At 41.3% G+C, this 15300-nt stretch overlaps 1 long non-coding RNA gene across 2 annotated transcripts in view; it reads left to right on the top strand.

Moving 5' to 3' along the window:
- The first annotated feature begins 252 nt into the window (after nucleotides 1-252).
- The window catches only part of LOC118362369 (uncharacterized), a 28369-nt gene continuing 13321 nt past the window's right edge, over nucleotides 253-15300 (top strand). For both annotated transcript variants that reach the window (XR_004821190.2, XR_004821189.2), the window contains exons 1-4: nucleotides 253-406; nucleotides 8073-8135; nucleotides 9852-10457; nucleotides 10671-10973. This is a non-coding gene — a long non-coding RNA (uncharacterized LOC118362369). The remainder of the gene's footprint in view (nucleotides 407-8072; nucleotides 8136-9851; nucleotides 10458-10670; nucleotides 10974-15300) is intronic.

The raw sequence follows: 15300 nt of genomic DNA, 5'->3' as shown, positions 1-15300 counted from the left end.
GTATATATGAATCTCAGCACAATTCTGTCACAGTGGAACAGGTATATGTAGTATAACTTTATGTACTTTACCACTACAATGTAATGCCTGTGCAACTATTATTTTGTATTCCAAGTAAAAGAACATGTATATGAATGTACCGTCCGAAAGCTGATCCTGGACCAGCGTTAAGAGCAAAACATTAGTTCGTTCTCTCTATTTTCTTGCTTTGTCCTTTTACCAGAGCAGAGGGGGTCTCTGGGAAGCGGTGCTCATGACAACCAACATAAACAAGTTTCAGTAGCTATATTTATCCGTTGGTTTCACAAAACGGGGTGCCAAACCCAAGGAAAGCTGCTGCCATTGCTTTCTGTGGGGACCAGTACTATGAAATAATTGGATATATTTAACAAAGCATGGACGAAAGGTAAGACTTTAACCCTTTTCCATTTTGGCACCAGGCCCCTTTGATACCACGAGTTAGTTGGAGTTGGGGACTCTTCCGAAACTGCTGCTGCCTCCCGCCATGCTTCATTGCTTGGATAAGTGGCTAGCTAGCTATTTTGTCAGTCAGCAGGTTGACGCTAGAAAGCAACCATTTATTGAAAAATACATGTCAGTAATTCATTTTATAACAGTACCTAGCTAGTGCATAGTGTTGTCGCTATGCTAGCTAACGTTGATTAACTTAACAGGGGGTTTGCTAGCACTAGCTAGCTAGAGAGTAAGCTGTGTCACTGTGCGTATGCACATACGAACAAATAAAACATTGCATTCTTACAATAATTGCTGCTACGTTAGAGAAGCGGACTAATCAGTGGTTTAAGTCGAATTATTAGCTAGCTATCCTGTTGACAGTACGTTAGCTCTGCACTACTATCTGGACCTTTCTATGCACACAACTATTGTGGGCATGCAGGGGAGATTGGGACACTGCTATAAGAAATATAGTTCGTATGGTATCGGGACCAGTGGCGATTTTAGCCCGTAAATCTTGGTGGGGCAAAACATTTTTTTAAAGTGGGATGCATGCCAGCAAAGCCACTAAACAATACATGAATTGCACTATAACGGTGACAACTGTTGGGTCTACGTAAAGCTGTTCCAACAGCAGTCCCAACATCTTACCACTGCTACACCTGGCTATCAGTAGAGCCATGTAGCATTTTGCTCCACCCGCAATAACATCTGCTAAACACGTGTATGTGACAAATAAAAATCGACTTTATTTGAAGCATTGTCTGGCAGCGAAACAGTTAATTCAGCCGAATTTACTGCCTTTAAAAAAAGCATAGCTGATATGGCTGACTTGCTAAAACAAATGTGGTTTCTAATGACAATTTAGATGCACAAACTATGGAATGGAATAAAGGGAGGACAAGCGGATAAGAGGCAATCTGTAATTTCGATTAAGACATTAATGAGCGAGCTAGAACGGACGTAGGCAATATAACTATTTGTTTAGAAATGTACAGGGACAGTTCTTACAGTGTTCTCCCTGTACACCAATTCAGAACCGTATGATAAATAAAGTGGGTAATAAGCAGACAATGAAAGCTCTTACAATCTTCTATGATGACATTTCTCTAAAACAGGGTAGGGATAGCCCCTTTTATTTTTCAATTTTCGCCTAAATGACATACCCAAATCGAACTGCCTGTAGCTCAGGCCCTGAAGCAAGGAAATGCATATTCTTGGTACCATTTGAAAGGAAACACTTTGAAGTTTGTGGAAATGTGATTTGAATGTAGGAGAATATAACACAATAGATCTGGTAGAAGAAAATACAAATAAAAAACCAACCAGTGTTTTTTTTATCACCATCTTTGAAATGCAAGTGAAAGGTCACTGATAGGCTACATGTGCACCAGCAAGTCAGAACAGTAGGTGAAATTAAGAGGGGTAAATAGACCAAATTATTAGGGTAAGGCACATGGGCTTCTAACATCTTACTACACAACATACACTTACTTAGTATAACTTTATTAGCTACAGTATACATATCAACCTGGCATATTACATAATTTATGCAGCAGCATACAATACATTTTTGGACTCACCTTGTTGTACTGTGCTCACTTTGAACAGGAAGGTGAGCGGCAGTCATTTGTGGGCATATTTTGTCATCAAAGTCTGGAATTTTTCTGGATTCATGGTGCTTTTGAAAACAACTGGGAACAAGGTTGAATCATGATGACGTCATTGATCTTCAGGTCGTAGGTCTAGAAAGAGGCCGGATTAACAATTCCAAGTTGGATGACCATTCAAAATGTATTTTCCCAGTCGGAGCTCATTTATTCCTGACTTCCCAGTTGTCTTGAACTCACTGAAGTCAAGTTTTTGCAGTTCCCAAATTAACAGTTGTTAGAGCGCGGCACAAATTATGCTTAATTGACAGCATGGCCAATGTTGAACGTTTATCATTTTAAACTTGGAAAAGATCCTATTAATCCCAGATTTGGGACCACATAGTCACTCCACTGAATAGAAGGCTAGTGATTGCTTTGCAATGCTTGCAGTTAGCCACTGTCACTGATTCCTTCCAAACCACTCATTGTTGAATTTTCGATTTCCAACTTGTTGTGTAATGTTTGTTAGTGGTCAACCTATTTCAAGTTTTCATAACAATCGGTAATCTGCATTTTTGGACGCCGATTATGGCCGATTACAATACAATCCACGAGGAGACTGCGTGGCAGGCTGACCACCTGTTACGCGAGTGCAGCAAGGAGCCAAGGTAAATTGCTAGCTAGCATTAAACTTATCTTATAAAAAACAATCAATCTTTAACATAATCGCTAGTTAACTACATAAGGTTGATGATATTACTAGTTTAATTAGCTTCTCCTGCGTTGCATATAATCAATGCAGTGCCTGTTCATTTATCATCGAATCAAGGCCTACTTCGCCAAACGGGTGATGATTTAACAAAAGCGCATTTGTGAAAAATCACAATCGTTGCACCAATATACCTAACCATAATCATCAATGACTTTCTTAAAGTCAATACACAAGTATATATTTTTAAACCTGCATATGTAGTTAAAATAAATGCATGTTAGCAGGCAATATTAACTAGGGGAATTGTGTCACTTCTCTTGTGTTCAGTGCAAGCAGAGTCAGGGTATATGCAGCAGTTTGGGCCGCCTGGCTTGTCGCGAACTGTGTGAAGACCATTTCTTCCTAACAAAGACCGTAATTAATTTGCCAGAATTGTACATAATTATGACATAACATTGAAGGATGTGCAATGTAACAGAAATATTTAGACTTGGGGTTGCCACCCGTTAGATAAAATACAGAACGGTTCCATATTTCACTGAAAGAATAAATGTTTTGTTTTCGAAATGATCCTTTCCGGATTTGACCATATTAATGACCTAAGGCTCGTATTTCTGTGTGTTTATTGATTTGATAGAGCAGTCTGACTGAGCGGTGGTAGGCAGCAGCAGGCTCGTAAGCATTAATTCAAACAGCACTTTTTTGCGTTTGCCAGTAGCACTTCGCAGTGCTTGAAGTACAGCGCTGTTTATGACTTCGAGCCGATTCGTGTCGTGTCTTTACTATCATTAACTGAAGACTGATAGTTTTTGTCAAAGATTCTCTGTAATTAGTTATTACATGATTAGACTTAATCCTTAATCCTATAATGTGATTTTCTGGATTTTTTTTCTTATTTTGTCTGTCATAGTTGAAGTGTACCTATGATGAAAATTACAGGCCTCTCTCATCTTTTTAAGTGGGAGAACTTGCACAATTGGTGGCTGACTAAATACTTTTTTGTCCCACTGTATATATATATATATATATATATACATAATATAAACATTTTTTTAACATTTATTTTACATTGTTTGCAAACTGATATGTGACACTTATTAATGCCAAATAGCATGTAAAACAGGCTCAGCCCCACCTGCCCTGAATGATGGGTTGCCACTGATTGGGACACTGCACTGCTATTATAGTTCAGTGTTATGCTTTGTTCTGCTCTTGTAAGTTTGTCCAACAATAAACAATGTAGCTACCTAGCTAACAGCTTAGCTTGATGTGCATTGTTCATCAAGTCCTTAATCCTAATAACAGTTCAGCCATTATCCACATAATATATTTCATCTCTAATGTAATGCTGTATTTCCTTTTATATGTGCACTACACCAACGCATCATTCAGTGGTAGCTAGGTATAACCTGTGTAGGCATTACATTGTAGTGGTTCTGTAAGTACAGACAGTTGTACTACATAGTACCACAGTTATACTACAGTAGTTATTTCACTGGTAGTCACTCTGATATGAATTAGGCCTATACAATGTAGTCATTTTTACTGAAGTTCTAAACCGTTCAGCTATGTATGCGTAACACCAGTGAAAAGACAACATGGTGATAGGCCTACTCCATAGTAACCATTTATTTGCAAGGGTGTCCTTAAATATTAGATATATTTATTGCCTTAAGTTCTCAGATAAAGTGTGCAAAACTCTGGGTTTCAGGTGTCTCCGGAAGGTGGTGATTGACGACGCCAGGACAGCGGAGTCAATCACCACCTTCCGGAGACACCTGAAACCCCACCTCTTTAAGGAATACCTAGGATAGGATAAGTAATCCTTCTCACCCCCCCCCCCCTTTTAAGATTTAGATGCACTATTGTAAAGTGACTGTTCCACTGGATGTCATAAGGTGAATGCACCAATTTGTAAGTCGCTCTGGATAAGAGCGTCTGCTAAATGACTTAAATGTAAATGTAAATGTCTGTGGTTATCTCAAGTAAATATGTGAGATAAAGAAAAAAACGAGTGAAAATGAGGAACCTTGAGATGTGGAGTGCATAGAAATTAGCATGAAGAACACTATCCTGACCGTGGCCCTCTGCATCAACAGATGTTAAGACTGAGACAGTACAGTGTGTCATCTGTTCAGTGTAGCCACAGCTGCAGAGTTGGTATTGTGCATTTAAAAGGAGTATGATTCTCTGCAAGCTCAGAAAAATGTATACATACATTTAAAAATGGTGCATTATTGAGATCGAGAGAACAATTTATTGAACTCTTTTTGGATGATTTAGCAAATATCACTGTACAGAAAATCTATGGTTGATGCTCATCCTCTAATTGAGCAATAAGGCCCGAGGGGCTGTTGTATTTGGCCAATATACCACGGCTAAGGTCTATTCTTAAGCACTATGCAACGCAGAGTGCCTTGATACAGCCCTTAACTGTGGTACATTGGCCATATACCACAAACCCCCGAGGTGCCTTATTGCTATTATAAACTAGTTACCAACTTAATTAGAACAGTTACAACGTACTTTTTTGTCATATGCGTGGTATATGGTCTGAAATACCACCGCTGTCAGCCAATCAGAATTCAGGGCCACCCAGTTTATAATGTCCCTTATGTACTGAATGCTTGTTAATGTGCATGTGTGTTCTTGATTTACAAGGCCATTTCACAAGACCATTTTGGGGGGAATTTCTAAAATATGATGCATGCACTTCAATGGCGTTCTTATTCAATTGCCTTAGTATATTGCTCTAATTGCCACAAACACTGTAGGAATATTTACACTAATTTGCTTGATGTAACAATAGTACACATTGCAACACTGCAGTTCATCACCACAGCCAAATGAGCAAGAGAGAAAACAATGAGTGGGTCAGATTATCACTTAAAAGTCAACAACAGTGCTCAACAGCTTAATATCTAACTAAATTGGTTAATTATGACTTGTTAAATTAATTTACCAATATTGAGACAGGGAAGTGCTCCAGAGGTTTATTTACACCCCCCCCTCAAGCAGTTGCTTTGTTTCATTTTTATGCTTTGTATGATTCAGAAATGTTTGTAAACTCAGCAAAAAATAAACGTCCTCTCACTGTCAACTGTGTTTATTTTCAGCAAACTTAACATGTGTAAATGTTTGTACGAACATAACAAGATTCAACAACTGAGCCATAAACTGAACAAGTTCCACAGACATGTGACTAACAGAAATGGAATAATGTGTCCCTGAACAAAAGGGGGGTCAAAATAATCCAAAGTAATAGTCAGTATCTGGTCTGGCAACCAGCTGCATTAAGTACTGCAGTGCATCTCCTCCTCATGGACTGCACCAGACTTGCCAGTTCTTGCTGTGAGTTGTTACCCCACACTTCCACCAAGGCAGCTGCAAGTTCCCAGACATTTTGGGGGGAATGGCCCTAGCCCTCACCTTCCTATCCAACAGATCCCAGATGTGCTCAATAGGATTGAGATCCAGGCCCTTCGCTGACCATGGCAGAACACTGACATTCCTGTCTTGCAGGAAATCACGCACAGAATGAGCAGTATGGCTGGTGGCATTGTCATGCTGGAGGGTCATGTCAGGATGAGCCTGCAGGAAGGGTACCACATGAGGGAGGAGGATGTCTTCCCTGTAACGCACAGCGTTGAGACTGCTTGCAATGACAACAAGCTCAGTCCGATGATTCTGTGACACACCGCCCCAGACCCTCCACCTCCAAATTGATCCCACTCCAGAGTACAGGCCTCGGTTTAACGCTCATCCCTTCGACGATAAACGCGAATCTAACTATCACCCCTAGTGAGACAAAACCGTGACTTGTCAGTAAAGAGCACTTTTTGCCGGTCCTGTCTGGTCCAGCGACGGTGGGTTTGTGCCCATAGGTGACGTTGTTGCCGGTGAGGAACTGTCCTACAAGCCCTCAGTCCAGCCTCTCTCAGCCTATTGCGGACAGTCTGAGCACTGATGGAGGGACTGTGCATTCCTGGTGTAACTCGGGCTGTTGTTGTTGCCATCCTGTACCTGTCCCGCAGGTGAGATGTTCGGCTGTACCGATTCTGTGCAGGTGTTACACTTGGTCTGCCACTGTGAGTACGATCAGCTGTCTGTCCTGTCTCCCTGTTGCGTCTTAGGTGTCTCACAGTATGGACATTGCAATTTATTGCCCTGGTCACATCTGCAGTCCTCATGCCTCCTTGCAGCATGCCTAAGGCACGTTCACTCAGATGAGCTGGGACCCTGGGAATCTTTCTTTTGGTGTTCTTCAGAGTCAGTAGAAAGGCCTCTTTAGTGTCCTAAGTTTTCATAACTGTGAACTTAATTGCCTACCGTCTGTAAACTGTTAGTGTCTTAACGACCGTTCCACAGGTGCATGTTCATTAATTGTTTATGGTTCATTGAACAATAATGTGAAACAGTGTTTAAACCCTTTACAATGAAGATCTGTGAAGTTATTTGGATTTTTACAAATGATCTTTGAAAGACAGGGTCAAGGGATGTTTATTTTTTTGCTGAGTTTAGTTGATTTGTAAAAATGACTATGTTTCATTCATCTAGTGTGCTAAGACTTAATTGTTAAGCAGTACACCAACTATGAAAATGTGCCATTTACTTTCAGATGCGAACATTTTACTAGACTAATTTGTTGTTTGTATTTTGTAGCAAAATGCAGCCTGTTTTTCCAACGAGCAGAAAACAGTACGACCACACACCCTTACAAACAATGCTATCATATATTTCCGTAATCATGATCATTTGTGACTTCATTATTATCTTTGAATGTAGAATCAGTGCAAATAGATATTTAGCAATGTTGATCAACAAAAAGTAGCCTTTTTGTGTGGCAATTTGTATTCTTTTGAAGAAACGGCCTGAGATGTTAGAGTTCAACCCAGTGCTCTTAACTGCACCATTAGACTGACTGCCCTAATCTCAACTCCAATTAAACAGTCTGACTACCCAGATAATTGATTAAAAGTGTTGGCAAGCAGAATACCTGTGGTGACTGACTTTCTTGTGTTTGGACACTATGGCTCTCACAAGCTCTTATTTCCATGTCTGCCTGTGTTTGCAGAGCATGTTTAAGCAGTTTTATCACACTGAAGAAACATCCTATGTATACAATGACCAAGATAATATGAAATGACGTGCATTATGTGAATGTTTCTGATAGGGACCATCTCCTATGATTTTGGATATTGTTGAGCTTTGCATTGACCAAGGTTCAATAGTTAGGATAATTGCTCCCTTTGAGAAGGACATTTTCTAAATGAATATTGATGTATTGACCGTGTTTTTGCTGTTTTTCACAGGTTCGATGCTTGAATGGAATCTCCAGATTCATGGCAGCGAGGCAGAATAAAGGTATTGACGAGGTATAGTAATTAAATCATCTCCGGAAATGATAAAATAGTACATTCTAAAATAAATCTAGGAATAACCTTTGATTAGACAAGTTGACTCATGAATAAAGGAAAAGACATGACTTGTGTCTAGGCTATGTTTAATTCTGGCTGTAGTAGTAGTTTTGTTATTGCAGGGTGCCCTATGTCCTGTACAATTTATTTTATATAATGGACGCCTGTTTATATGAATAAACAGTTTAACAGTGTAAAATAGTCTTAGGGGAATGTATACCAGATTGTGTATAATATCTGAAGATTTGGCCAACATATTTTACTCACACAGTATACTCTTCTCAAGGCAAATCTTAGGTCTATCAAATTGTGTTTTCAGCTTTGGAACAACAAAGAAAAGTAGACATTATGCCGAGCAAATCCGTAGAGCAGTATACATTTAACTGTGTATATGCAAGGTGTCTAATCGTGGCTTGTTCCTTGGTACAAGCCATATAGTTCAAGCCCATAGCTGCTTCTTCCTTCACTTAATGCAGTAATGCTCTTTCAGATGAAATGTCTAAGACATCTCATAATAACTTGGAGCATGCTGTCTAGAGCAGTCACTTGTGACTGTGTGCAAACCCCCTCAGCTTGGCGACATTGTAATGAGCAAAATGGTACCGTCACTCCATTATGCATACAAGCCATTGCTGGCAGTGTGCATGTCCCTCAGGCTGCAGTATTCATTAAGGGAAGCTTACCGGGCTGAAAGCTGGAGGCATGTGATAACGGGATATGATTTTCATATTTAATACATTCCTTGGAAGAGCACGCGCGTGCCGCAGATTGATAGAAGAATCAATTGCTACTTTAGTGAAACACTTTCTACTTTGCCCTGCAGCTACCGATGGAATCACTCAGCCAAGAAATGAACTTTTCTTCTTTTTTACCTGCTTTGTGGATCTGCTGGGCAGAGCTGCATGGTCTACAGTGAATGTTATTAAGCAGCTAACTGTTTGGTATTTAAGACTCTTATCAGAAAAGAAACAGAAGCCATGCTTTTTGTTATGTTTGGAGGGAGATTTTTTTTAGCCTTCTCTTCCCCCCTCAGTTCCATAGCAGACAGGAATCGCAACTTGCGCAGAGGATTGCTTATAAGATTAAAGTTAAAGCATGGATTGTGTAACATTCTTCTCAATTAGGGATTTGAAAATAAATATGATCCTAAACAATGTTTTGTGAAAAAAAAGTGATACTTTTAAAACACTCAGTTTAGGAAAAAGCCCTTATTACCGGATTTGCAACTGTTGCATTTAAGGAGAATAAACTGAATAATACAAGCAGAAAATTGTAAGAGCAGTATTACACCAACACAAACTGTTTCCGCTGCTTGTGAATGGAGGGTATCCTTGACCAGTTGATGCTATTTTGCCAATCTTATCTAATTGTTAATGGTACTTCATGTTGTATTCTGATTATATCCCAATTTAATTATATTACCATAGCCATTGGAATTTGCATAGCTGAAATTGAAAGGGGGGCTGTGACTAGAAACATTTTGCTCTTGAGGATTGTATTTGAGCATAATGATATCAAGTAGCAGTCAATTTTCACTTTAATTTGAGTTACACAATACACTTGCATCCCCAACAAATGGTCTCCAAAAATGCCTTGCTATTTATTAGCATTTTGTTATTTGATAGAGTAACCATGAATCTACATGTATGCACCTGGTTATTTCCTGTTTTTCAGGGAGAGGTATTACATGGCCATCCTCTGGGTGTTTCTCCCTTTCCACATGCCAGGGGTTTATACCAACCATCTGTAATTTTCATGGGTCGGCAGACTTCCAGAGAGTCCAGGGCTGAAGATGCCACCATAAGTGTACACTTACAAGAAGCCGAGCATCATTCGCCCCAATCATCGCTCACGTGCCTCGGAATACCGACAAAGTGGCCTTTTTGAAGGACTCCAAAGTTTCTAGAGAGGTTGTTGCCGACAGCGGAGCACATTTATCAGATGACATTTCGGGCTCAAACGATTCCCCCGACGGCTGTAATTTGAGTGACAAACATGAAAGGATGGCAGCAGTGGTTCCATCCAGTTTAACAGCCAGCGCCAGTGTGCCTTTTGGAGGTGATTAACAATCTCCTACACCTCGAGTGACCTTGACGAGGCCTGAGAAGAATAGCCTATCATCCCAGCAGTATCAGCCATATGTCTGACAGGAATTCACCTGCAGAATACACTCGGTAGAGGGTCTGCCCACCAGGATAGCATAAAAAAAGAAGTTGGAGAGAGTCTTGCAAAGATCACCAACTCAAACTGACTTGGGAAAATAATCTCAAGATGTGCCAGGTTAGTGATCTTACTCCTGAAAGAAATGACATACTAGAAGATATCCAGACTCTATGTTCTCCATTGTTTTACTGTACTCTCTAATACTTTATTTATTAGCAATTTGATTGAAATGTGTGTTCTTTTTAAGAAATGGCTCAAATAATTTGTATTATACTCATAATGCTCTATATACACAGTGATTTAAATAGCCTGTTGTGTATGTGTTTTCAGAGAGGAGTGAAGACCTCAGTATATCCAGTTCCAGTGGAGCTGTCAGTGACCAGGAGTGGCAGTGACCTGTCAATCTCCCTGACCGAGTCTGACCTGGCTGAGGTACCAAAGGTGCCACAGAATGTCGTCTATGTAGACGGCCATAGCAGGAGGACAGACAGCCCACCAGAGGAGTGCTACACCCAGGGACAGGGATCTCCACAGCATCAGCATACACAGTCAAGAATCACTTGACACTCCAGAGCCTAGGAACAGATCTGAACCAAGTAGAGAATCCACGTCTTAAGGAATACCATTGGAAAGGTACGTATGAGTTACATTACACGTTTTGCCTTATACTGGAAATAATCTAATCAAAGTTTATTTGTCACGTGTGCCTAATACAACAGGTTTAGTAGACCTTACAGTGAAATGCTTACTTACAGGCTCTAACCAATGGTGCGGGGAAAAAAGGTGTGTGTGTGTGTGTGTGTGTGTGTGTGTGTGTGTGTGTGTGTGTGTGTGTGTAAAGAAATAAAACAACAGTAAAAAGACATTTGAAAAAAGAGTAGCAAGGCTATATACAGACACCTGTTAGTCAGGCTTATTGAGGTAGTATGTACATGTAGGTATGGTTAAAGTGACTGCATATATGATGAACAGAGAGTAGCAGCAGCGTAAAAATAGGGGTTGGGGTGGGGGGTGGCACACAATGCAAATAGTCCGGGTAACCATTTTGTTACCTGTTCAGGAGTTTTATGGCTTGGGGGTAAAAACTGTTGAGAAGCCTTTTTGTTCTAGACTTGGCAATGTGGTAGTAGAGAGAACAGTCTATGACTGGGGTGGCTGGGGTCTTTGACAATTTTTAGGGCCTTCCTCAGACACTGCCTGGTTTAGAGGTCCTGGATGGCAGGCAGCTTTGCCCCAGTGATGTACTGGGCCGTACGCACTACCCTCTGAAGTGCCTTGCGGTCGGAGGCTGAGCAATTACTGTACCAGGCAGTGATGCAACCGGTCAGGATGCTCTCAATGTTGCAGCTGTAGGACCTTTTGAGGATCTCAGGACCCATGCCAAATATTTTTAGTTTCCTGAGGGGGAATAGGCTTTGTCGTGCCCTCTTCACAATTGTCTTGGTGTGTTTGGACCATTCTAATTTGTTGTTGATGTGGACACCAAGGAATTTGAAGCTCTCAACCTGCTCCACTATAGCCCCGTCGATGAGAATGGGGGACGTGCTCGGTCCTCCTTTTCCTGTAGTCCACAATCCTCTCCTTAGTCTTGTTTACGTTGAGGGATAGGTTGTTATTCTGGCACCACCCGGCCAGGTCTCTGACCTCCTCCCTATAGCTGTCTCGTTGTTGTCAGTGATCAGGCCTACCACTGTTGTGTCGTCAGCAAACTTAATGATGGTGTTGGAGTCGTGCCTGGCCATGCAGTCATGGGTGAACAGGGAGTACAGGAGGAGACTGAGCACGCACCCCTGGGGAGCTCCAATGTTGAGGATGAGCGTGGCAGATGTGTTGCTACCTACCCTCACCACCTGGGGGTGGCCTGTCAGGAAGTCCACGATCCAGTTGCAGAGGGAGGTGTTTAGTCCCAGGTTCCTTAGCATGGTGATGAGCTTTGAGGTTACTATGGTGGTAGGGCAGTGTAGAGTGCAATAGAGATGGCATCATCTGTGGATCTGTTTGGGCGGTATGCAAATTGGAGTGGGTCTAGGGTTTCTGGGATAATGGTGTTGATGTGAGCCATTACCAGCCTTTCAAAGCCCATCATTGCTACGGACGTGAATGTAACGGCTCTGTAGTCATTTAGGCAGGTTGCCTTTGTGTTCTTGGGCACTAGAGGTCGACCGAATATGTTTTTTCAACGCCGATACTGATTATTGGAGGACCTAAAAAGCCGATACCGATTAATCGGCCATTTTTTAAAATGTATTTGTAATAATGACAATTACAACAATACTGAATGAACACTTATTTTAACTTAATATAATACATCAATAAAAATCAATTTAGCCTCAAATAAATAATGAAACATGTTCAATTTGGTTTAAATAATGCAAAAACAAAGTGTTGGAGAAGTAAAAGTGCAATATGTGCCATGTAAAAAAGCTAATGTTTGAGTTCCTTGCTCATGAGAACATATGAAAGTTGGTGGTTCCTTTTAACAATGAGACTTCAATATTCCCAGGTAAGAGGTTTTAGGTTGTAGTTAATATAGTATTTATAGTACTTTCTCTCTATACCATTTGTATTTCATATACCTTTGACTATTGGATGTTCTTTTAGGCACTATAGTATTGCCAGTGTAACGGTATAGCTTCCGTCCCTCTCCTCGCCCCTACCTGGGCTCGAACCAGGAACACATTGACAACAGCCACATTCGAAGCAGCTTTACCCTTCGCCCAACAAAAGCCGCGGCCCTTGCAGAGCAAGGGGAATAACTACTCCAAGTCTCAGAGCGAGTGACGTTTGAAACACTATTAGCGTACACCCAGCTAACTAGCTAGCCATTTCACATCGGTTACACCAGCCATTAGGCTGATAGGCTTGAAATCATAAACAGCGCTGTGCTTGCGAAGTGCTGCTGGCAAAACGCACTAAAGTGCTGTTTGAATGAATGATTACAAGCCTGCTGCTGCCTACCATCGCTCAGTCAGACTGCTCTATCAAATCATAGACTTAATTATAACATAATAACACACAGAAATACGAGCCTTTGGTCATTAATATGGTCGAATCCTGAAACTATAATTTCGAAAACAAAACGTTTATTATTTCAGTGAAATACGGATACCGTTCGGTATTTTATCGAAAGGGTGGCATCCCTAAGTCTAAATATTCTTGTTACATTGCACAACCTTCAATCTTATGTCATAATTACGTAAAATTCTGGCAAATTAGTTCGCAATGAACCAGGCGGCCCAAACTGTTGCATATACACTGACTCTGCGTGCAATGAAGGCAAGATAAATGACACCATTTCACCTGGTTAATATTGCCTGCTAACCTGGATTTATTTTAGCTAAATATGGAGGTTTAAAAATATGTACTTCTGTGTATTGATTTTAAGAAAGGCATTGGTGTTTATGGTTAGGTACAGTCATCCAACGATTGTGCTTTTTTCGCAAATGCACTTTTGTTAAATCATCCCCCAGCGTTGCATCGATTATATGCAACGTAGGACACGCTAGATAAACAAGTAATATCATCAACCATGTGTTGATAGTCACTGTAGGTCATATTGATTTGAAACTTAGTTTTGTGGGAACAACCCCAAACCTAGTTGTGTGACTTGCTTCTGCTATCCAAGATTGTACATTTTTCAACAATGAGCTTCTTCAAATAATTTCACGTCTCTACCATGGATAGCACAGTAGCACAGTAGCTTCCTGTCCTCATCAATGGACAATGGTGCTTGCCTACGGAGCTGTGAGGGGAACGGCACCTCAGTACCTCCAGGCTCTGATCAGGCCCTACACCCAAACAAGGGCACTGCGTTCATCCACCTCTGGCCTGCTCGCCTCCCTACCACTGAGGAAGTACAGTTCCCGCTCAGCCCAGTCAAAACTGTTCGCTGCACTGGCTCCCCAATGGTGGAACAAACTCCCTCACGACGCCAGGACAGCGGAGTCAATCACCACCTTCCGGAGACACCTGAAACCCCACCTCTTTAAGGAATACCTAGGATAGGATAAAGTAATCCTTCTCCCCCCTTAAAATATTTAGATGCACTATTGTAAAGTGGCTGTTCCACTGGATGTCATAAGGTGAATGCACCAATTTGTAAGTCGCTCTGGATAAGAGCGTCTGCTAAATGACTTAAATGTAATGTAATGTGTAGTTATAGCTAATGATTATGATTGATTGATTGATTGTTTTTTATGATATGTTTAATGCTAGCTAGCAACTTACCTTGGCTTCTACTGCATTCGCGTAACAGGCCAGCTCCTCGTGGAGTGCAATGAGAGGCAGGTGGTTAGAGCGTTGAACTAGCTGTAAGGTTGCAAGATTGGATCCCCCGAGTTGACAAGGTGAAAATCTGCCGTTCTGCCCCTGAACAAGGCAGTTAACCCACCGTTCCTAGGCCGTCATTGAAAATAAGAATGTGTTCTTAACTGACTTAGCTAGTTAAATAAAGTTATAATATTTTTTTTTTATCTGCAAAATTGGCGCCCAAATAATACCGATTTCCGATTGTTATGAAAACTTGAAATCTGCCCTAATTAATCAGCCATTCGGATTAATCGGTCGACCTCTATTGCGTACAGGGACTATGATGGTCTGCTGACATGTTGAAAATGTCAGTGAAGACACCTGCCAGTTGGTCAGCATATGCCCGGAGCACACGTCCTGGTAATCCATCTGGCCCCGTAGCCTGTGTATGTTGACCTTACTCACGTCGGCTACGGAGAGCGTGATCACAAAGTCGTCCGGAACAGCTGATGCTCTCATGCATGCCTCAGTGTTGCTTGCCTCGAAGCGAGCATAGAAGTGATTTAGCTCGTCTGGTAGGCTTGTGTCACTGGGCAGCTCGTGGCTGTGCTTCCCTTTGTAGTCTAATAGTTTGCCAGCCCTGCCACATCCGACGAGCGTCTGAGCCGGTGTAGTATGATTCAATCTTAGCCCTGTATTGACGCTTTGCCTG

Source organism: Oncorhynchus keta, chromosome 29 (assembly GCF_023373465.1).
Source record: "Oncorhynchus keta strain PuntledgeMale-10-30-2019 chromosome 29, Oket_V2, whole genome shotgun sequence".
NCBI classification, from domain to species: Eukaryota; Metazoa; Chordata; class Actinopteri; order Salmoniformes; family Salmonidae; genus Oncorhynchus; species Oncorhynchus keta.
Note: the sequence above shows the minus strand (reverse complement) of the source record. Positions and strands in the feature narration are given on the sequence as shown.